The sequence below is a fragment of the Apostichopus japonicus genome, chromosome 20 (assembly GCF_037975245.1).
Source record: "Apostichopus japonicus isolate 1M-3 chromosome 20, ASM3797524v1, whole genome shotgun sequence".
Classification (NCBI taxonomy): domain Eukaryota; kingdom Metazoa; phylum Echinodermata; class Holothuroidea; order Aspidochirotida; family Stichopodidae; genus Apostichopus; species Apostichopus japonicus.
This window is the reverse complement of record NC_092580.1, coordinates 10,033,855-10,059,187: the sequence shown is the minus strand read 5'-3', so window position 1 is coordinate 10,059,187 and position 25,333 is coordinate 10,033,855. Positions and strand designations below refer to the sequence as shown.

The 25,333-nt window shown below is 36.5% G+C and overlaps 1 protein-coding gene and 1 long non-coding RNA gene across 3 annotated transcripts in view; one reads left to right on the top strand and one right to left on the bottom strand.

The window, feature by feature from the left end:
- The first annotated feature begins 1,723 nt into the window (after nucleotides 1–1,723).
- The window catches only part of LOC139961156 (serine/threonine-protein kinase TBK1-like), a 73,014-nt gene continuing 49,404 nt past the window's right edge, over nucleotides 1,724–25,333 (top strand). Inside the window, exons 1-2 of one of the 2 annotated variants that reach the window (XM_071960105.1) lie at nucleotides 1,724–2,075; nucleotides 7,121–7,501. The gene's annotated coding sequence lies outside the window, so the exon portion shown is untranslated. Of the gene's footprint in view, nucleotides 2,076–2,795; nucleotides 2,963–7,120; nucleotides 7,502–25,333 lie in introns of those variants that run through there. The other variant, XM_071960104.1, reaches the window with a different exon arrangement.
- Nucleotides 13,488–19,129, bottom strand: LOC139961160 (uncharacterized). The gene is made up of 2 exons (XR_011790756.1): nucleotides 17,106–19,129; nucleotides 13,488–15,566 (listed from the first exon to the last, which is right to left on the bottom strand). It is a non-coding gene; the product is annotated as an uncharacterized lncRNA (long non-coding RNA).

Here is a 25,333-nt window from a genome sequence, read left to right as displayed (position 1 = left end):
TCCTTTTAAGTAGTTCTTATCGTTTAATTTTGTTCACTTTCTGTTGGTTAATATGAAGCCCCGCCCAATGTACATAGCTTGATCAGTATGTGATGGGAAATAAGAGACAGCCGCTAATCAGTAAAAACTGAAGTGTGTTATAACAAAACCGTAAAACATGTGAGACCTGTCAGCAGATGCTACTGTGTTACCAATTACGAACATACGAATTCATTACGCAAAGGCTGCTTCGACTTATAACTGATTAGCAGCCTAAACAACTGTCCCAACGCTTGACATAGTGCATAGTACCTTGTAAGAATGGTTCAAATTGCATTTGTAAAGCGATTTGCAGTAAAGTGTCATCCACTTTCTGTTAAAATGTGGACGAAATTATTGGCGAAACCTTTAAAGTAGTCTGGTTAGTCAATCTGTGTGCATAGGATGGTGTGTTTGGTATTTTACCGTTTATAAGTCCTCCTCAGCAGAAACTGGTCATTAGTGTGACACATATTACGAAATTGTACCACACATCCTGCAGTTCTAACTGATTACGGATGATACTAACCTTTACCAGTTCTAACTGAAAATACCATGAGAATCGGCTGGAATCCAATCATTTCAATGAAGTTCACTATAGCTATAGTCAAGTTCAAGGAATGTTGATCAAGTCATGACATCAACGTTTTCCCATAAATGTATGAGAGTAAGTTGTTTTTTTATTAGCAAATAAAAAAACTTTTTCATTTCTGTGGTTATGTCGAATGAGACAAGATAGACTCGATACGAAACTTGGCATACCTCTACCAGGGAAATGTGTCAACCATAAGACTAATAATAAGTCCCGTTACTCAATAAGTAGTATTTGCAATTTCCTGTAACGTCCATAAGAACACCGTCTTGCACTCTCGAAAGGAACCATTGGCTCCACACAAGTTTAGTTTCGTCATTACTAATCCGATTCTTTCTATTGCCAAGGTTCTTGCCTCTCTTAAGAGACTCACAGTTTGATATAACGTGGCAAATACTTGGTTTCATTTGTTTTAGATGTTCGTGAATGTTAACAATACATTTTCCTTTTTCTGAATATTTTCATGTTAACTTCTGTTCGTGTTTGTTGACAACACACTTTTCCTCGTTGGATTTTCCTGATGGAAAACAGGTTAACCGCATACTTGGTAAGTATAAGGCAAAATATGTCAACAAAAACAGAACTATTAATGTTCGATACAGGTGACAAACGCTTACAGCGGGATTACGATCTTCCTTACCGGTTCCGAACCTCTGGACATACAATCAACGTCCATAGCCTAGTGGTTAGGGTGAACGCGCACAGAGCGGGAGGCCGGGTTCGAATCCCGGTGGAGGCTGGAAGTTTTTTCACTGTTCTTGATTTACCAACTTATTACGATTTTTCAGTAATATAAATATATATATATATATATATATATATATATATATATATATATATAAATATGTGAGTGTGTTCCTTTAACGTAGCATAGGCTACCTCATCATGAGGTCCTTATTACTATACAGCGCGTTACAACTCGTCCCTCTGTCTCTCAAATGCCACGTAGCGTATCAACTCCCGAAAACAACCATGACGCGAGTCCATATTAAAACTCATAAACACCTGCAATACACTGGTGCTATATTACAAGAATGACATCATTGCTTGCGCAAGAGGGAAGTTCCCGTTTGTGCAACGCACTTCACTTTACGTGTGTTTTGGCATAGTGAGTACGTATTTTTCATGTTCTGCATTGTGGTTAATTAGATTAGTATGTTTTTCTCGTTTGTTTTGTTACTCGGATGACCCTCTGGTTTACCATTAATGTTTAATGAGTGCTTTTAACATCATTTGGGACAGTCTGCTGCGGTATTTTTGTGTGGCTTTGTGAATAAATCCACTCAAGGGATCTCCTTTATGACCGCTGAACAGTGACGTTAAACCATAGCCATGAAACAACAAGTCACACTTACATTCATTTTTCTAATGCAACCGCTTTTACTTACTAAAAGACTCGTTGTTAAAAAGAAGTGTTGGCGCGAAAATGACGGATTTGGTGACATCCAATGGAAAACAAGAAAAGGTAAGCACAGAACTTTGAGTATAGAATCAGACCTCTCGCTGTACTGTATATCTAACGTTAGTATATCGGCCTACATCTATGCTTTAGGACTACCTATATACAAGTATAACACATACACATTTAGTGTGTCAAATATGATGAATCGTTAGACTTAATCCATTCAGAGAACACTCCACTTATTAGGTGTGTTTTTAATTAACCTCTAGACAAAAAGAAGGACTATCATGCCAAACATCAGGCGGTAGGGACCATTGAGGTAATGGGAGGAATTCCCCCCACTTTAACAATAGCTAAAAGAACAACAGAAGGAGATACCATCGAAAGAAAGATTACTTACTCTTTTTGAGACCCGTCTTTTGTTTTTGCCACGGGTTGTTAGTAAAATGTTACCAGAGAACAAGAAATGTTTGGAAATAATTTGGGGCGCCCGGAATGTTTCGTCGGAATACACCCAGTGTTTGTTGGTTATGCATATTGATTAAAAGTTGACATACTTAATGCAGAAGCCTTTACATGATGCCAGAAGGTCATTTATACAAAACTTAGGGTTATCATGTATATTTTTCCACCACGAAGAAAACACACCATAGAAAGTATTACGTAGCTTATTGAACAATGGAGACGCTTCACGGAACAAGTTACGTCAGGGACAGATTTTATTGCGCAAGCGTAGGGAAACACCCCTTTCCAGGGGTTTACTTAAAAAAGCACTCTGTCGGAACTTCATTATCTGATTAGGGGTAGTGTTATAACGTCGGTCCATTTCAGGAAGGCTGCTATCTATTCAAGTCATAGGATATATTTCTCAGTTCTAACGCAGTTTAGGCAGATTGTTTAGCGTTTCGTTGCATGTACAGCAAGATATCAACTAAAACTGGAAAGCGGTGGTAAGGCATTAAAAGCTACTATATTTACTATTATTCATCCCCTGGTCTCATAGCTATCACCGTCCTGGTAAAGGTGCGTGAACAGTGTAATCTAGCTAAGTGGTACATTTTTCAATGTTAACCTCAATTTTCAATTCCAACATTTCCATTTTAAGTATTTTCTTTAAAAAAATCGAACTGCAGCTAAAGAACGCACGCAGCCTATCGGGACTCACAATTGTACACAGACACGAGCAGACGACAGGATTCGTTGCTACTTAGCAACACAAGGCTCCTCGCCGGTTTTTTCCTCGATTCCTCTTGGTCATCTCAAATCAATGCCAGTGGGCATAGCAATACGCACCTGTGTGTTCTGCGATAATAATAAAAAAAAGTTGACCTAACAGTCATTGTGTACTACGTTCTACGTACTTAGTATAGTACACTCTGTACTGTACTAGCTATATAGCTTAAATCTAGGTCGTAAATACATGTGAACAATTCCACCAAGAAAGTTCTTACACAATAAGTTGACTTTTGTAGTACAATGGCTTAGACATTTGATCTGACGAGAAAAAGCTGTTCCTTGAATTGTGCATTTCTGGAATACATTTTGCTGTTGTATACCCGATCAGTAACAGTAGGCCTAGGCCTATCAGTTAGAAGTTACGTTAGTGTTAATATCGACGGTGTTCTGAGAATGGCTAGTCAACTATGGTGTATAACTGTCTTTCGTTAGTTCTATTCCTTGGATCGCTGCTCTCAGGACATTTGAACATTGCCTCTCTTTAGTCGAGGCCTCCAAATAACTTCTTATACTATTACTTACGTTAGACCTACTTTTCATTTCGATGGCCGCTTAACGTCATAATATTAACCCTAATAACAGTATTGCCAGTATTGTTAAATGAGGTTATCCTTGTTGCTCTCACCCGTATACGGTTAGCATAGGCCTATACATCAGGCTCAGAGGTTGTGGTCATCATTTGGTCAAGGAGTATTTTCATTGAGGGGCTACTTGTCATACCATAGTTAATGTGATTCGTTTCACAGAAGTTCAGTGATTCGTTTGCATTGAATAAGCTTAGGTAGCTACCCAAAATCCGTTGGTGATTTTTACAGTGTATTATCCATAGGAGTACTGTCAGCTGACGACAACGGGCCAATCAGATTTCGAGAATGTTTAACAAGTATGATCGAGTATCTGTTTTATCATCCTTAAAGGTTTGATTTGGCCTATTCTTTCAGTTTCTTGCTTCCCGGGCATTCGTATCACCCTAGTGGTCTCTGCATTGTTTTAACCACATGCACTGTACGTTTAGCAGTTTAACAGTAGCGAAGGAGTATATCCCAAACCCACCACCTGACTCTGGAGTAAGACGACCAGTCACCTAAAGGTCAGGTTAAGTGACCTTCAGACGTATGGCTTCCGGTCATAGACTTTAAGTATAACATTAACGTTAAAATATCCATTTAATTAATATTCGTCTGTTACAGCAACGATGCTACTGACTATGACGCAAAATGAAATCGCAATTGATTACTCTACGATACACACCTAGATGTTGTTCACAAAATGGAGATTAATGCTCAAGAACTGATGCATTAAATCGATGCTCAGCAATTTATAGTCTACACTATTTACATATACAGTTCTATCCATCATGTCTAAAATCATATTGACATGGTTTTCTACTTTAGCGACTTTTTGAAACTAGACATAGTTGAACTTGCAGGCAAAATACATCGAAGCCCATCAATTATGTACGTTATATGGGTATCAGTTTCAAATTGCAACTTCCATTTGTTCTGGAAGGTATGTCAGTTATACAGGGTAATAATGATACTTCTTTTAGAACGTACTTTCAAATTCATCCGATTTGAAATTGTCGATAGTATGTAGCAGCAGATATGCGGTTCTCGGGGTCGTAACTGTTAGAGGGATTTGAAAATGGTGAAGTACTTTTAACACAATCAACGTCAGTCTCCTTGGGCAAAGTTATTAAGGAATTTAAAGGGACTAAGAATGTTTTTTTGTAAAAGTTCAATCAGTATAATTCAACTATTTGTTGGACATTGGTACAGTGAGTTAGTTATACGGTCAACAATTACCATTTCATAGAACAGTTGACCCGTACTGCGTAACAGTTAATCATACTTCGAACGAAGCCGTAGTAGATGAGCAAAAGTAACCATCACTTCGTATTGAAGTACTCGTGAGTAGAGATATTGGAGGGCTATCCGCCACAAATTACAGTCAAGTTATGTATGGTTGGAGTGTCCGAAAACGTTCATACTGAGCGTGTGTTAATGTAATTGGAGCATGCTAACTTTACTGTTATATACATAAGAAGGTGCAAAAATAAGTGACAAATCTATCATTCCTGCAATCGAAGCTGAGGGCTACGATTAAATAATCAAGTTAAATGCGTCGTATCTTTTCTAATGTAAGAATACGTACATAGTGAGCGTGTGTTAAAAGAATTGTCTGGCAAAGTCCTTAGAAGTTACCTTAAAAAAAAACGAATGTTCGCGTGTAGGCTACTCTTACGGTTGCATTCGGACATTTCTGCGAAGCCCGAGCTTCTTGGTACTACATTTAGTTTCATCTTTCGATGTTCCAAATACTTTTCAAGCTTCCTTTTACTGTAAAGTTGATCCATGAATTTTATTTCAGCGATTTTAAAGAACGGTTTGAGTGTTGTTTGAATGTGAGGGTGTATTATGTGCAATGCTATGTACGTACCAACATGGCATGGTAAGCTAGGTTGTAAACATACGTTCGCGATGTTACGTTATAAATAATAGGCAACCACCTGTGCGTGTACAATTTATTTGCTGCGGAAATGGGAGTGCTAATTTCAAGTCGCTAGTTTTGCCTATTTGTCCGCACTATGTACGTCATTCGCCGAATAGATGCGTTCGAACAAACAGTGCTTTTGGTGAAAATTGGTGAATTTGAAAACCAGATTTCTACAAGAAGAAAAAGTCGAATGGGGAAAAATTTCACCTGGTTAGAAAGAAAACAATAAGAACTATGAGGACAATGTATCCAAATCTTCCACCAGACAATTCTTTTAATGTCAAGGAGCATGCGAACTTTACTGAAATTATATACATAGGAAGGTGCAATAACAAGTGACAAATCTACAATTCCTGCAATCGAAGCCACGGGCTTCGATTAAATAGCCAAATTAACTTCGTTGTATCTGTTCTAGTGTGCGAAAACATTGATACTGAGCGTGCGTTAATATCAGTGGAGCATTCGAACTTTATTGGCATATTCATATGCGAGCAACATTGAAAGGCGCAAAACCACGTGACAAAATTTACAATCGAAGCAACTTGGGCTTCGATTAATTGAACTCGGACTTTTCAGGACCTACATTTTCATGGGATCTTGGTATGCAACAGGTAAATGTATCAAAATTACTAAGAAAGCTGAAAAGGAACGACTAAGCTAATATAGTGTTACGCCTAACTGTTAATATATTAGGATCATTACATTTAGAAGTCGTATGTATACTATTACATCAAGTCACAGTGAGATGGCCTACGGTTTTGTCTATGACTTATTCTGTAGATTAGCTTACGATTGGCTTTTGAATTATCAGATTGTGTCTGTATATATATTATATTTCATGCAAATCCAGAATGCAAGGCCTAACGCAAGTAACTTTAACAAGAGTTGGCGTTTGAAAGTCCTACGTTGGTAACAGCAAAAGTGAAAAATGGTAACCGTATGTCATGCAGACGTATGTTTACGTATTGTATACCAAAAGTATCCGAACATAACGTTTTGTTATAGATGTTTTTATTAAAAGTTCATTTCTTGACTACCGAATCACAATTAGCCATGCGATCTAGTAAAATCCGCGCTCAGATAAAAGCTAACATAAAATAAAGAAAGACATTTAAAAAGAAAATAATAAGAATCTCGTTTGTGTGGATAACGACGTTTGTAACTTTAACAAGTGATGATATTTTACCAATCGGGTTTTAAGGGTGCAATTAACAATGTTCGCCAACTACACTGTACGCATATAAGTCCTTTAAGGGTACATCTTATCCAAGAACATTACTGTAGGCCTTTTGGGTTTCGTTTTGACCTTTTTCTTTTAAAAAGTTTAACTACAACGAAATGAACTACTAAAGCAGTATCTGCCTCTCCTTTTTCAGACCTCAGTAGTGATGATGAAGCGGTTTAACTTACGAGATGCTCAGCATGCATCAGTAATAAAAGCTCGTGATGGAACTTGTACAGTTGGGAGATAGAACAAATAGAAGCAAAATCTTAAGCCAATCTTGGCTCAAGAAAATATGAAGAGACGAGACTGATTTACTTCATATCCCCTCCATGGTCCAACATAGTCGAGCAGCCAACAATTTCCACAACGACGAAGCCAAGTTATACCTGAAAATATTTAGTAGTGCAGTATGTTAGCTAAATTCCCAACATTAAAATCTGGAAGCGTTGTTTATTTCAAATAAACACCTGAAGGAAGGAAGGCATTGCTAGAAAGAGTTGCTGTCCATCCATGTACGATCTGCCTCCAAAACGTGAGTCACAATTTTCTTGCATAAGAGATTTAAATTAGTCGGCAAAAAACAATCCTTTACAACCAAAAGTTAAATATGTTCTGATACTCGTTGGATTGTTGTTAACTCTATAAGTTGGATTAAGTTCTAGTAATCCTATTGGTGTAAATGTTTTTCGCGTGTGTTTGGTAACTAATACTACAGATAATGTAGTTTATCATAACAACTCAGTAATAAGATGACGTAAAGAATTTTCACATCTTGATATAATTTCACAAAATGGCATAAGCCGCTAGCGTTGGAAACGTGGATTCTAGCCTCCTTCCTCCCTTTATCCATTACCTAACGTGCATTTTCTATGGGGTTGGCATAAACTATACACGTATGTTAAAGCTTTGTTGTCTACCCGCGGTTTAGAGGCCCACCAATCGATGGAAGGAAATCATGCTTGGCCTTAGTCATGGACAACTTTGTGAGATCATGCTTGGCGTTAGTCATGGAAACTTTGTGTATGATCAAGCATATCGTAAGCAAAATGACAAAGATAACTATTCTTTGACAAAACCCAAGTTTGGTTTCAAATGCAATCAGCCACATCTTACTTTAAAAATAACTAATCTTGAACAAGCGTTTGGAGAAAGAATGCTGACTTTCACTAAGCCTCACAGCTTACTTCAAACTTTAAATGTTACTGCAACATTTTTAATACTGAAAGGTTAGGCTGAAATTTGTGCTTGTGTGTCAACGGTAGGCAATTGTAGCATCTTACGGCACATTGGACGTTATGCGTTACAGTGTACAAATGACGCACTATAAGTATAAATACATTGCGTACACGTGATTTCAAGACATTGTCCGAAGCAAAAATACGTTGCCGTTGCTAAGTGAATTTATATTTCTTTTATCATTATTAAAACTATTTCGAGCGAATCCTTCTCCATTGTCTTGGTTTTCACGTTTCGGTACTACGCATGTCTATGAATTCCGATTATTGTTCAAGCATGATACGGTTCAGTAGCAAATCATAGTAAAACGTTCACGGTTATGACTACGGATTTCTTGTTACTGATTACACATATGTACACTTAACTTATTCATAGACTTTAGCGTGGCTTGTAAAATTACACGCACGTCATCAACATTTTTTGTAGAGTTTTGCACAAAATTTGTTTTGTTTTCAGGGCAACAGTTTACAGACTTTGGTTCCGATGTAAGAGGACACGACTATGTCTTTTCATTGTAAAGAAGCAAAAATACGTTGCCGTTGCTAAGTGAATTTATATTTCTTTTATCATTATTAAAACTATTTCGAGCGAATCCTTCTCCATTGTCTTGGTTTTCACGTTTCGGTACTACGCATGTCTATGAATTCCGATTATTGTTCAAGCATGATACGGTTCAGTAGCAAATCATAGTAAAACGTTCACGGTTATGACTACGGATTTCTTGTTACTGATTACACATATGTACACTTAACTTATTCATAGACTTTAGCGTGGCTTGTAAAATTACACGCACGTCATCAACATTTTTTGTAGAGTTTTGCACAAAATTTGTTTTGTTTTCAGGGCAACAGTTTACAGACTTTGGTTCCGATGTAAGAGGACACGACTATGTCTTTTCATTGTAAAGATTTATTAAAATATGAACGAATAGGCTGTTTTTAAAAAGTTGTCGCTATGAGACATTTTTGTTATGTGGTAGGATAGGTAGGTAGAAACCTTTTCCATATCTTATTATCCAAAGTATCCAACTGTTGAGTTATATAACCGATATTCACTCAACCGTTTTAAAGTGATGATTTGTGGATGTTTGGATCAAAATGGAAAGCCTCCTACAAAGTGTAATTTCCTCAATCAAGCTATTACTACAAGAAAACATTTCAATTGGTTTAGCGAACAGCTTTTTCGAAGTAAACTCCACCACACCCAATAAAGCCTCAGAAAGGTGGTTACACTGAACGTATTTATAGTTTAGTGTCTGGTTAATTGTAGCTGAATGTATGGATGTTCGGAACTCTCCTTGCTTTCATTCTCTTTGATGCGAGATATAGGCAATAGATTCAGTTTTCAGTTTATTTATTTCCAGTATAAATATAAGTATTTATTAAAAAGGACATCAAAAATTCAAAAAGTACATTACGAAAATTGAAGATGAATTAGTGAAAGGTTCATTTAAACATAACATTAAACTATGAATATTAGTATAGAAAATTAAATATTTAAACACATTTACTGAATATTTAAATTACAATAAAGGGTTAACTTTGCCATTTTTAATACATATAGCAGCTTGGTATACAAATGAATTTTTGTAAGCACATATTCTGTATGTGGGAGTAGTAGAACTCATATATAGTATAATAGAAACAGCATTTCTTTCTTGATTCTAAGCCATCTGAACTTTTTTCATGTTATGTTTCAGTTAAGTATATTCATGTTGAACATATCATCAGTCAATCGTTCATTACCTAAATCCTGATCAGTAGATAAATGTTACTTGTATATACAGGTTATTAATGCGTTATGACTCCGTTCGTTGTGTGAACCACGATTCCATTCTGATCTCATATTGTTTTATCACATTTTTCACTTGTGGATGAGTATTAATTCCATTCATTTCTGACTGATCATCATTCATGTCTTGATTGGTGCTTGATTTTTGTTTTTGTACTTATCAAAAGCGACTTCCTCCGTTGTTTAATCACGTTTACTTTCTTATCTCTGTTAAGGATTATCAATTTGATTCATTACATGAAAATGTATCAGTTTTATTGATTCATGTTCACGGGTAATTAATAAGCGGTTTCCAAGAAAAGAAATCGTTGTACGTTATATAAGGTCGCCGCGTAGATAATTCCAACTTTTAGAAAACGACATTTTGACGGATCCGGTAACATATCACAGAGTTGTAATATGTTTTTTGCATTGCTTTGCTCCCTTGTGTGTATGTGCGTGTGTTTCATTCTGTTAATTTTTTACAGTTACAAATTGGTAACCTTTCAATTTCGTTTCAATATTAACTGAATCGTGTGTTTTTATTTTTATAACTTTTTGGAATTTAATACTCTTGTTCACATGTCTGCACACGAAAAAGTAGCGGGTGATCACATGCAAGGCAAATGCAAGTTTAATGTTTGCTTTCATCAGTTTCCTGCACTGTGGAAAGTAGTTCCGCTTTATGATTCTATGAAGAAGCTACATGTGTTCTGAACATGTTTCTAAATAGTCAGTTGGGGAATGTGAGTTGGAAAAGTCCATGCATGTGAAGCAAAGTCCTGTGTACACGGTAGTGATATTTCGACGGATCATAATTCCACACACAAACTGTCACGTTGAAAAGTTCGACTTGCAAATCTGTCAAGTAGTCCTTTCACAGAGAATGACATCGAACTACAAACAAGCCTGCATAACAAGTAAATATTTAGACTTGTTCAAGTCTGTCTCGGGTGGAAATATTTCCCAAAACCGACGAGAAAATTCAAATGAGTGGAAGATATGTTGCTACTCAGACCAAACGCATACTGGTCATGAATACTAAAAATTTGAAAAATAAATTTCATGATCATTGCATATGATCCGTGGCCTGCATGTCATCATAACTAAAAACATTACAGAAGGTCCACGTTTTGGGCCCTCACATGTTTTGGGCGCTTAAAGGAGTAGCATTGTTACGTTTCATTAATTGAACCCTTAAATGACCTTCACTGAATTTATAACATACGATCCCCAGTATGAAGACAAACCATTCACGAAATGTCAGTCAAATCGAATCGAAATGACGAAATCGAAGTCAATCAAACACAGTGGCGAAAAAATGACAGAATTACTATTATTACATTTTATAACGGTAAACCAGACAATGTAGCAAAACATGTACACCAGGAAAATTATAAGGTGCTTTCGCGTACAATACATATGAAGTCAGCCACTAACGTTAGTACCGTGTACTAAAATATGAAAGTTATAATGTTTGCCCGAGTAAATAAACCATGAATCTATCTCCGTCCAATAGTTATGCACCTCTCTCTGTATTTTTTTTATATACACCAGCTAATGTCGTAACGTTTAAGTCAATATGCAGTGCATTACCAATCTTTCTAAAACTGTACACAATCACAAAAAGCAAATTTGTCCTGAGCCAATTATGATGTATTTCCATAGGACAACGGATATGGAGTGCAGTACAAACTGTGCCATAGTTTATCACCAAATATTTGCAAGTATTTATTGTATTCAACGTCAATGGCGTGTTTGACTCGGTAACCATAACACCATCAGAAGGAGTACTTCGATCCACCAGTGTACAATAGCGCCACTCCATTCCAACGTTTCCTCCTGTTTTGTTGTTATATGAAAAATAATAACCTTGGGCGGTAACGAAACTGTTAGTTCCTGAACCCCACATTGCAAGTTGCAGAACTGTCAAAATAGATTTGTGTTGGCTGTTAAAATGATTTCGATAAAACTTATTCTCATTGGCCAATGGAATTAAGGTTTTTGATGGCTCAAAACAGATTAAAAGAAAGTGAGGCTAAGACTGAGATAACTGTTTACAGTCCTCGTCATCAGCCTCAGAAACTTAATTTTTGATCATCATATTTATTGGTAAAACGAGGGTGGATTGCTTGAGTCATGTCAAATATTGAGGTGCTAGCTTCGACGAAACTTTGCAACTTGACTTACATATCAATGAGAGATGTCAAATTGCTTTGTGTCAACTTTATAGGAATCGTAAATAACGCAACTTAGTTTTCAGTCTTGCCCTACCCTTTATTCATGCTCTTGTTTTTTAATCACCTTGACTATGCAAATTGTTTATACAGTGGATTACCTAACTATTTTATCAATCAGCTACAACGTGTACATAATGCTGCTGTTAGAAGTTTATTGGATGTACCATCTATCTATACCATTCATGTTACTCCTCTCCTGCGACAGGTTCACTGGTTGTCTATCACTTACCGAATCCGGGTTAAGATTCTTAAACGGGTACCTTGAATGCACTTAATGACACGGGACCTTGCTTTTTTAAGGATTTGCTGTCCATCAGGACTAGTGGTTATTGCACTCGGTCAGCTGATGGCATAGGATCTTGCTCTTTTAAGGATTTGTTTTCTATTAGGACCAGTGGTTATTGAACTCGGTCAGCTAATGAAATAGAACCTTGCTATCTTAAGGATTGCTGTCTTTTAAGACCAGTGGTTATTGCACTCGGTCAACTAATGACATAAATGGACATTGCTATCTTAAGGATTTGCTTTCTTTTAGGACCAGGTGTTACTACACTCGGTCAGCTAATCGTTCTGATCTCCATGTTCTTAGGGTTCACACTAAGTTAGGAGAATGCGCTTTTGCTTTAATGCTTCTAAACTCTGAAATAATTTGCCTGTAACATTCGTAATAGTGACACCTTTTTAAATTTTAAGAAGATGTTCAAAACTGATCATTATCGTCTTTATTTTGGGTAGTATTTATATGGGTAGTATTTATCAGTTGTATTTATTTGCTCTTTCGCTTGGTTATCTTACTGTTTTGACTTCGTTGTGGTTTTTATTCTTCTCTTTTATTGACATTGACTTTGTTTGGTCATACTTGACTTTTACGGCGCCTTTGATCGCTCCTTCTTTCGTGGCATATAAAGATGATCAAATAATTCTTTGGACCCAACTTGTATCCAAACTTTGAGCGAACGTTTGGCAATACATCACATTCCGTAGTATTGAATTATTTGATATGATATTATATTTCTTTAGTTATCTTATTATGTCATATTTCCCTACTCTTCTCTTCTTCCCGTCGCAATATATGGATTATGCAAATTTCTACGATAATCCACTTTCTTTTCATCATACCATAAGAATGTCTCTCTTCATATTGTAATGTGGCGAATATCGTCTGTATCTCGATAGAGATCATGGTACTATCGTTGATCCTATAGGGGAAACAATTAGGTAGGCTATTTTGGAAGCCTAGCTCCACACAAATAAATGACTAAACATTTTGAGTGATTTCAAGATGATTTATTGTCTGTGTGATAGAAACAATAAGTTCAATTGAACACTGTCAAATTGCTACAAGATACTGATTGGAAACAATAAACAGGTATAAATTATATGACCATAATGTATATACTGATCGTGAGTAATGGATGATTCCCCTTTCCAGAACTAATTTGCCTCTATATAAATACTGCTCAGAAGTTGCAAGGCGTCAAGGGTGTCAAGGGTGTCACACGTGATGGTACATCAGATCCTTGCTTGGTTCAATATTGCATACTTCGGAACAGTATTAATATTCATCAAATCTATCACTGAATGAACCAATCATGAGTAAGAAAGTAAACAACTCGCGGTCCAAATTTTTGGTTATGGCATTCCTTATCTGAAAATATGGGCTCCTGAACTTAGACGTCTGAAAATGGACCGAATAATTTCTTATGTTGCCTATTCCTTTATTCGGAAACCGTGGCAATTAACGATGGGGGAACTTGAAGGTCAAAGTGCAAAGGGTTCAAGACCACCTTGCAGGAGTTTGATAGGAACTTAAAAGAAGGTATAATATCACTTCATGATAATAGTCACGTGGTTTCCATCATTTAAGTATATATTGCCGTCACGTCCAAGTATACTATACAACATCGCTTTATCAATAAACGAACACAATACTCTACGATGTTTGAGGTCACACGATATGAACAAGGACGTGTGAATGACGTCTTTACTATAGAAATTCTGCGAATAAATTCTAAACTCTTTTATGTTCGAAGGTTTTGTGATTTAGTCAAGTGTAGTTCCTGTGTCGCAAGAGTTGCAAGAACAATAGTAACTTATTTGAACGCTGACTCTATTGTCCTTTTCATACTACATAAGTTTGAACATATTTATCCGTTAGTTGGAAATAAGGCACTTTCACATCCACCTATAAACGTCAGGTAAATCTTATTTCCCCACCCCCCCCCCCCCTTCACCGGAAACCAGCCAAAACTCCGATACTTCTTACACAATTGCACTTCTTTTGTTAACTTTTTTTTATTTTATTTGTTATTTTACCTGTTGAATCGTTACTGCAAGATTTAGTAATGTTTAGTTAACAAATTAATTTCAAGTTTGAAAATACCATTCCCTGTAAAAGATTGCAAATATCTTGTAGTGGAAGGACAGGTGACGTTTACAGTGCTCTTATTTGTTAGTTATATGATTTTCTCATCCCACTCCACCCCCTGAATTAAATGCACTTACATTATTACATATACTTCTTGAAATTATATATAAATTATATATTTCTTGAAATTTGATCTTCAAGACAAGTAACAGCATTTATTTCTATATATAGCTCCTTTAAAAAGGCACATTACAATCCTTCAAACTAAAGGAAGTGAAACATAAAATATCAACAAATACGTTTTGAGTTATTCATATAAGAAACATGACATCGATCAACGTATATATCCTCAAATTATCATAAACTGGAAAGGGTATATCATAATACATAACACCCACACAGCTGCAGCTGGGTGTAGTAATATGCTAATGTTTAAGCAAAAGAATTCATTGATTAATTTTTAAGTTGGCATGGAAATATCTACTGATAGGTCTAAGCATAACAATCAGCTTTAATATGTTCATATCGATAAATCGATAGTATCGCAAACTAGAAAATTCTCACCATATAAAGTAATTATATATCCGGCTAACAGCATATATATATACACCTTTGAATATGTATGCCTATTGTCCGGCCACGAATGATTTCATTGCAAGCATTGAAAACATTAAGGGTCTGGTTGTGTTGTGGTGTTATTATATTTGACCGTTTCACGTTGTATCAGAATGAATCGCTCCTTTTCATGGCCCTTACATCTCGGATGCAATGCATAGCAAGCTGGTCAAAACCAGTCATGTTTTGCACTACAGGACGACATAGTCCACTGTAAGGGACCGCATGGAACGTTTGGGTTGAGGGATATGTCGTATGTTTATTTCATTCCTTCTTCGTTTCTCATCTTCGTCGTTCCGCTTGCTCACCGATTAAATGCCTTTTCCCATCACCCGATGCAGTTTATTCAGATAATGGTACACGGTTTGCTTATAGTGAAGAAAATTGGAAGCAGGCATATGGACAGATGCCTTCAAGTTAACCAATGAAATGGAATATATACTAAGTGAGCAAAATAATTAATAGATGACTTAAGTTTGCATGAAGGTATAGAAACTTTAACCAACCGTAAATAAGTAAGATCACATATACGTTCTATGTTTTCAAATAGCAACCTTCCACGTACAATACTACTCAAGGGCGTAGGAACCGGGGGGGCTGGGGGCGCCAGCCCCCCCCCCCCAGTGAAAAATGTGGAGGGGCGGAAGTATCATTCCGCCCCCGGTTCGCAAGTCAGAAAACCCCTTTTTCATTTCCAAATGAGAAAAAAAATCTCATTTGGAGCACCAAATTGCATCTTAGGCCAGGTGAAAATACAAAATTAAGTTTACAAAATGGAGTGGGTGTTGAAGTGTGCTATATTGCACCAAACTGCATCTGAGGCCACCTGGAAATGCAAAAAAGTCCAAAGGGGATGGGGACACCCCCTCCCATTAGACCCCTCCCCCAGGCCGGCCATCAGTCTTCAGCCCCCCCACTCAAAAGTACCTTCCTACGCCACTGATACTACTTATTAAGTCGCGACTACGGGAGAGTATGTAGCCAGCGGGAGAGGGAGGGGCAGACTGCCCCCCCCCCTAGAAAAATTAGAAGTAAAATGGGGACGTCAAAATAGTGAAAATAAAGGAAAACGAAGAAGAAAGAGAGGAAGAAAAAAGGTAAAGGAAAGGAAGTGAGAATATAGGAGGGAAAATTAAGGGAGAGAGAAAAATGAAAGACAGGGGAAAGTAAAGAATTGTGAAGAGTAGGGACGGACGGAGGGGTGAGGGGGAGCCCCCTTCATCATCAAATCGACCGGCCGTTAGTCAACGTTAGGTAACTTTTGTGGTCAGTTTAGTGCGCATCCAATGCCATTTAAAGATAGTTAAATAATGCCCACAATTTTGTTAAAACCCTCAGAGCTTCCGTGGGCATTGCCCCCCCCCCCCTCGGTCCTACAGGGGTATTGCCCCTGGGTCCCACCATGGGCCCTAAGGCAGGCACCAGGACTCTACGCCCTCGAGGCTTAGGTCATTCCAGTTTGAAGCACTCCCACCCCCATGAATATGTTGAACATTCCCCCCAGAAATGAAAGTCTAGCTATACGCCACTGGAAAATAATAATAGAAACAGAGATAGTAGATACAGAAAAGGAAAGAAGTTTAAGAACAATAAATAACGTATGATCCTGTTTGTACAATATATCGACTGTTTTCAGTATTCTCAATTAAATTTAAACCATGAAATCGGAACGACAGAGCTGGCTACGCGCCTGCTAAGGGACGAATGTTTACGGCTACTTTATTATTCAAATTGGAGTTAACATTAATTTGTTATTCACACTAATGTTACAAACTATCATGTCACTGGTTTTCAATTGTCTGGAGCTGATAGATTTGGACTCACAAACATATCTTCCCAAGCTCATGATCCAGCACATACTATACGGCATGCTCTGTTAGTAAATAACGTAACATTGATACACTCACCTCTGCAGATTAACAACCAATGTAGATGTCCACGACGGTCTGTTGTGTGTATTTTGCATATATACATTGACTCTTCGGTGATCTTGTTGGAATCTTTCATCTGTTACAGTTAGGCCTTTTCACGTATATTTGAACGGCCCAATACCCCTGACGTTGTATTAAATTTCACTTAAACTTTGTATCGGTTAGCGAGGCCGAGTCACGTCATATATGGCCGAATCATGTACTCCATATAAAATACTATGGTTGTAGACCTGTGACGAGACACCAATTGGCCTCTATATGACTATCGTAACATAGACACATTGTGCATGTTGGTGTACAATAGAGAGACCACAGAAATGTATACATATAGAAGCCATATCGCAGATGCTCACAACAATACCATTTGCAGCTATTTTAAAGTCACGTGCGCCATATTGACACTCCCAAATCAATTACTCGCTCAAAGGGTGCCTACGTAATAGTAACGAGGTTTCGACGAAATTCCGATCTTATCGTCAATAATCTTTCATTTTTACACAGAAAAGTACTTGATGCGCTAGATTAGCTCGAATTTTGTGGGGGAGAGGTATACTTGTCGAAAGGAATTACCATTCATGGGAATTTAGCCGCTGCTTACACAGTCGTTCTTACTTTTGGAGGGAAAAAATATAACATGTTCCCAAATGTTGTACAAACTGGGGGGGGGGTGGGTGGTGAGGGATTAATTAGATACAAAGGGCACAAAACCCTGCCGTCTGTATCATTTACCACGCTAACTTTAATTACAGCGAAATATAGGGGAGGCGGCTTTACAGAAATGTTTGGGACCCTGGGGAGCATGTTCTCCGAGTTGGCCCGGGGACCAAGAATTTATGGAGGGGTGTCAATAATTAAAGAAGGGTCACTATAGATATACGCTCATGCGCTGTTACTTGAAAAGGTCTTGCTCACATGATGGTGGGACAAGTTAAGTGGTGGGTGGGAGAACACAAGTCTGAAATTTCAGGCTTCAGCTGACCCCTGCCTACCGTAGCCGCCCCCTCTCCCCTCCGTTGGATTCGCACTGTTATCAACACTTCCTGTTGGTATTTTCTTCTTTTCAGTCGGCAAAACGTGACACTATATCCCCCCCCCCCTCCCCATGCATAATGCTCTGTGCGACGCCTCTGCATGGACCTAATATGCGTTTCCGTTTCTTGTAATATAAACTTACATCACGTGAAACCAGCTTCGGATGTACTTAATGGTTAGTAATACGATGCGAACAATAAACAATTTCAAGCATTTATAACTTTTAATATTGTAGTTAAAATTTAAAATGTAGGTAATCTAGAGTTGACGAACAAAGTTCAACATCTTCATAGATCACTTACTTGCGACATGATGTATCAGTTTGGTATTTTCTTCACCTGTTAGCAAGAAAGAGGGTATATCTATTGTCATTGTGTAAGGGGCATTTCCTGCCTGATAAAGGTTTCCTTTGTGTTCATGGGCCGTCCGATGACGTCAAACCGACCCGGATGTTGCCGGGCGTGTCCTACTAGGATTCATTCTATTACCCAACCAAGTTCAATCTATCATTCTTAAAATATGAGTCTGATCCAACTCTCTAATACTGTTTCTAAAGCTTTTCTGACATAAGTAATATTTTCTCAAAGAGGAAATTCTTTCGGTGTTCAGCTCATCACACCACCCCTCCCCTCCCTTCCCCTAACCCACCTTCTCCCACCCCACCCCACCCGACCACCTCCTATTAAAAGCAGCGATCTCACTAGATCGTGAAATGTTGTTGCTATTAGTGTTGCTAAAACTTAGTTTATGTGTGTTGTGTATATGTGCAATTCTTGTGTCGTAGGCCAAGAGTTGTCGAAACAGGGGTTTTCCGTCGAGATATAATTAACTGCATCTGGATGGGATTGTACATAAAATCGGTATATCTAGTGTGAAGGACCTTTACAAGTAATATAACCACCGTTGGATTTTTACCTCCAAGTTCTGTTTCTGAACTGAACGCTTCATACAGTGTAATTTTCATCATTTTGGTAAGAAATATGTACAGGCTCACGTTAAATTAATTCTTAATTTAAATCAGTTGTTCGTATACAAATATATAGTTATTGTCATATCCGAAGAAGCAGGCCTATGAATTACAAATAAACTGACTGCATACTATAGGCAGACATATAGGCTCTACCTGTATTATATTATGAACAGTTAAGCAGATTTTGTCTTGAAAATTAACAAACTAAAGATTGTTCCGTAGGCCTACATTCTGATGGAAATGTTGTGTCCTTCTTCTTTCAAAGAACCTAGTTCTTCATTTAACTTCGTCAGCTGAGAAAGTGTTGTTTATAATCAGCTTCAAAAGCAGTTCGCTATATATTTGAATATCTAATTTTTTACGATACGTTTTTCTTTTCGGAGAGAGCGACAATGCACTCAGCAATTACATATTATCGTTGTGTTTGAATTAAAAGATTTCTTTTGTTAAGGCTATTATTAGACAAACGCCGCGGATTTCAGAATATGTGATCACATCAGCCCGTCTGCGTAACGTACGTCTACGGTAGCAAGCTATAGTTGGAATATTCAAAAGGAGCGCGGCAGAACAACATACCGTTGAATGTACATTCAAATATGTCCAATATAGTCTTATTTATCTACTTCAAAAGTAAATGGTATGGTATAAATAAAGTATCGGCCTACGCAAAAGTTTGTTCCAACAATAAGTTTTGCCAAAGGTCACTAATTTCTTAAAACAATACTGATCGCATTACTCGAAACTTACCGTGTGCAGAATAAGTCATCCCTCCGGCTTTCCTCATCATTTCAATATTAAGTTTTGAGTCAATATTCAGTACTTTCGATTTTCAGCATGCATGCATTATTTCGCTGCTTCCGAACATTCTAAATTAGTATATAAGACTCCCCGTGAAAAATCATTGGATTTTTTATTATTAATATTGCTGTTATTATTTCGTGTTATCATTATTTGAGACTTGGCTAGTTGACTTTAATTAATGAATCATTTAATAGCAAATTAGAAACAAAACATGACATCTAACAGTTTACGAGGACAACCCATAAAGCTGTTTTAATCTATATGATCCCATTATGATATGGTTTACCTGTAAGTGGAACTTATATGAAATATTGTAAAGTATACATTGATTAGATGATATCGGTTTATATGAAACCATGTATGTGCAGCAGCGTGTATAGCAAATACATGTAAATAAGAATATTCCTGATGTGATGTAGGAATATTGGTTATACCTCTTACATGAACATGCATGCACATGTGTGTATATAAACCAGAATCAATGATACAATACTTAGCGTTGTAATTGATATGGCAGCCTGCAGATGGTGGAAAGATTACAAAGAGTAAACTAGCTAACTATAAAGCCGACCAAAGGCATTCTGATTTAATAATAATAATAATAATAATAACAATAATAATAACAACTAAGATTTATAATGCGCTAATTATAAACAAAATAGTTGCCAAAAGCGCCATACATATAAATATGAATAGAAAGAAAAGCAAAAATAATAATGCAACAATGAAAAATAATTACAAATCAAATTGAAAATGTTTAGCATTTTTCCTATTACCGAAGATGAAAACTAATATAGCATCAAGCAAACTACAAAAACATAAATATATGTCTAATATTTCGTGTGTATACTACTGATGCATTTCAAACCTTTTCAGTCAGCTCTCTCCGAAGTAGATCTATACAAAGGCATATACAAACGTCCTGCCAACTATATTTTATTTTCATCAAATTTATTCTGTGTTCTGAATATTTACTTAGATGTACAACATTTTTTTCTTTTTGGTTTGTTTTTACATCTCTTTTTTTTTGTTATTCACTTCAAAAGGTCAACAGAGCCGGCCACTCTAATAACGTGTATACACACTCCAATCGCGTATATGAATTGCATATTACAAGAATTTGTAAAAACAACTAATGCAAAAGAATATTCTAAACAGGTTCATTGTGCGTAATTTCGCATCTTGAAATATTGAAATGCGTTTACATGATTAAAGTAAGCTTATTGATGCCGACCCAGGTATAGTTCGATATTGAAAACGGAGAAAGTATCCTTTTTAATTAAGAATACTTAAGATGGAATTATATGATTGTAAGTTGACAAGTTGAACAATGCACCCGGTTGTATGTTAGGCTATAAGTCAAGGTCCACACTGTTGACAAAATGACGGTAAAGTAAAGTAGACGTAATATTACTGTGGCACGCCATTTGTACAATATAACAGAGTTATATGGCACAAATAACAGGAAAGCCTTATACAGAATGTGCATTCATCTCTAATTAACATACACTAACCGTTTATATAAAATATCAGGACGTTGTAGACTTAAAATTATTCATACCGTTAAAGTAACATTCACCACTGGTCGTATAGAGTAACAGTCTTTATCGATAGGGATGCTTGACTCGATTCAGCTTCATAGTGAAAATGTTACCCACATTTTGTGGGTTATTTACTCTTTATCAGCTTTATCAGCACATAATGTGTCTAATTAATAATGTAGATTAATTAAAAAATTGCGCGATTGATATGAAAACATTTCATTTGATTGCTTGAAAACCGTTGTTGTTTGTACTAAATTAAAAGTGACAGTGTTGTCTCAAAAGCACAAAGTCAGTGTATCGTATTCGTTGACTTACGGTACAGCTCTTAGAGATTTAATGTTTATGGAACTGTAAATCGCCTAATAATTAGCTGTTACAAATAGAACAGGTGCGGTGTAAATTCAGATTTACACAAAAAGTGTTGCCGGCTGAACAAGGTGTCAATTTGTAACGGTAAAAAAGAGAAGATTTGTGTATATGAAAGTTAAACTGTATCCCTATCGCAAAGTGATTGGATATAAGCAGCTAGTGACAAAAGTGAGCCAATACTTCCTGGAAAAGTTATTGTTTTGAACGATCGTTTGTTTATTGGAAAGATTTAATTAAATGTACACGCATATCCGTATATTTTACCACACAAAGCGAAATGACCTGCAATAAACCGTTGAAATAGAAACCACCATGAAAATCTTGAAATTCATGGCATTCTACGTACATTAGTCGTCACAACTGAAAAGGATAATGAAACTGACCACATAAGATAATAAGAACAAGTATGAACCTATTCTACCCTTTTATGGACAAGTATGCATATTTCATTTTGTCTATATGGATATTCCAGTTGGTGTATTCAATATATATGCCATCCATATATAAATATAGCTATACCGTGATTATGGTATTTAATATAGCATTTACACAAAGTGAGTTATCTATACGTTAATAGTGGAGGGTCCACGGTCTCACGGAAGAGAGGGCATGGGAGACATGATATCATCGAAGAAAAACATCAGTACAAAAAACAAGGTAAAGAATGCTCACGCTCATGCTAATGTTATTATATCCCGTGTTTTGAGCAAATAATGTTAACTACTACTAGATTTAGTGCCAAAATATTTTCAGAAGAGTGCCCCCCCCCCACTTCTCGCCTCCCCCATCGGGCTCCCTCGCTGGATCCGCCCATGCTTAACGTAATATCAATTGTTGTTGTTGTTATTATTATTATTATTATTATTATTATTATTATTATTATTATTATTATTATTATTATTATTATCATTATCATTATCATTATTATCATTATCAATATCAATATCAATATCAATATCATTATCATTATCATTATTATTATGATTATTAGCGAGAGAATGTCTCTTTTTATTGTATTTGACTATAGGAAATCTTGGCGAATAATTCGAATCGATGTTTGCCTGTCAAAGAGTATAGTGTTTATTTGAACAAATGTGTTAACGACGATGAACAATATACCTCTTTGATTTACAGTTTATTGTCAAAGTGTTTGAGAAATCTGTATCCACTTTAATATTATCGTATTGATCAGTCCTGTGGAGGCGATATGTCTAGACCGTATATAAACGTGCCACCCTTCTGACATCAGAGTCGAAAAATAATAATGAATTGTTAATTAAAAATGTCAAAAGGTGTTTCAAAGATACATGGCCATATGTCATCAGTGTGGTGCTATAGGGTATTAGAGGCGTCGCTATATAAGTGTATTCGGAATGTATAGGCCTAATGATAATAACAGACAGCAAATATTTTACATTATTATAACGACCGTTTAGCATTAGTACCACGAGTACATGACTAAGTATACTTACCCTTGTACAATAATAGCATCTGGACTAAAGATTTCGAAAATGTGCCAATTCATGTGTGTTTGTTAAATCAGTACGATGTGAGCCCCATATGTTTCTATATGCGTGCTCCTCCTGACCTCGGGATGAGTTGAGTGTTCAAATTCACCGGTATGTGATAATGAAGCTAATGTACATGGCTTGATCATTATTTGTCATGTGAATAAGAGACAGCCGTTAATCAGTATAAACTGAAGTGTGTTGTAAACACCGTAACACATGTTAGACCTGTCAGCAGATGCCACTGTGGATAAAATACTAACAGACGAATTCATAACTCAAACGCATGTTTCAACTACTGACTGGTTAGGAGTCTAAACAACTGTCCCTATGTTTGACTAGTAAATCAACCTTGTAAAGATGGTTCAAATTGCAGATTTTAATCGTTTTGAAGTAAAGTGTAATCTAATTTCTTTTAATTTGTGAACGAAATTATTTGGGAGTAGTCTGGTTAGTTCAGTCAATTATTATGCATAAAGGGTTTTTGTGTTTATTATTTTCTGCTTGTAATTCCTTCTTAGTAGCAATTGGTCATAAATGTGACACATGTTAAGAAATTATAACACACATCAGGTTTAACTGATTAATTGTTGGATAATGCGCATCTTTGAGCATGTATAAAAGACATTATGCGTGTAAGTGAGACGGGCAAAGTGTATAGGAAAAGATAATACATTTACTGACTCAGTTCCATAAACGGATTCGGATAAAGATATATGTCAAATATCAGTAAAATTTGATCCATCTAACACAAGCAGGGATACCAACCTATAGGCCTACATTCATTCGTCTATACAACCTATGCTCATGTATACAGAAACAAGGATCAATGTATACATCGATGCTCATTTCATATTGACCAGTCAGTCGGGCCTCTGCAGGCATGGATAGATTCTATAGACCAATTTAACGACACGTCTGTACGTGGAAGGCACGCATTCAATCGTCGTCGTAGTCTGCATTGACATCGCATGGCAAGCCATGTGGGACAGACACCGAATAATATATCCACTTACTAATTTGAATATAGACGCGTATTAATACGAATATATACGCGTTTATATTATTAGCCAATCATAAGGCTTAAATATACCCGCGTATTAATTGGAGTATAAACACGTATTGACTCGAATACATATGAAAATTAATTCGAGTATATGCACGTATTAAAATCATGCTGTTGTCTAGATCAAGTACGTTTGGCCTGGGTGTACGTCAATAGAGACTAACTTTGCAATCTCACATTTATTGCACTGGCGAGTCTATACAGTGTGATAACTCTCGAAACTCGTATGTTTTCACACACAAAAAGACGTGCCAGTTATTGTCTTATTTAATACGCTATATTCGAATTAATAGGCGTATATATTCGTATTAATAAGATGGATATATTATGCGGTGCTTGTCCCATATGGCTTGCCATAACATCGGAGGTTGTTTTATTCCGAACAGAGAGTTGACAGTAAGTTACCATGGCAATCAAATGTGTAATATAAAGGTTCTCTGGATTAACGTTGATCTTTTTTTTTTCGTCGTTTAGTTTTTCTTCATATTTTGCTAACGCTTTTTACTTTTTAGCTAATCAAAAGTTGATTCATCATTTCCAAAAATGTAAGGAATTTCTCAAGCAATCGCAATGATCGTATATCGGATGTTATTGCGGCCAACTATTCTATTAACTTATTCTTGTACGTCAACACTAGTTGAACTACTTTGAAAAGTAATTCAGTGGTATTGATTCAGTGATTAATTCAGTGTGTGTGTATATACCGTATAAGTCGAATTAGGCGTAAATTCGAGAAAAGTTTATATTTTGATATCAAAGTAATCTAACGTTTGAGATAACAAGTCGAGTTTCTTATATAAAAGTTATAAAGTCGAGAGTGTTTTCGCAATTTGAAATAAATGTTAGTGAAAATTTCAAGAATAAATCGAAATTTGGAGACAACAGTGGAATATTTGTGATAAGTCCTACCGTAT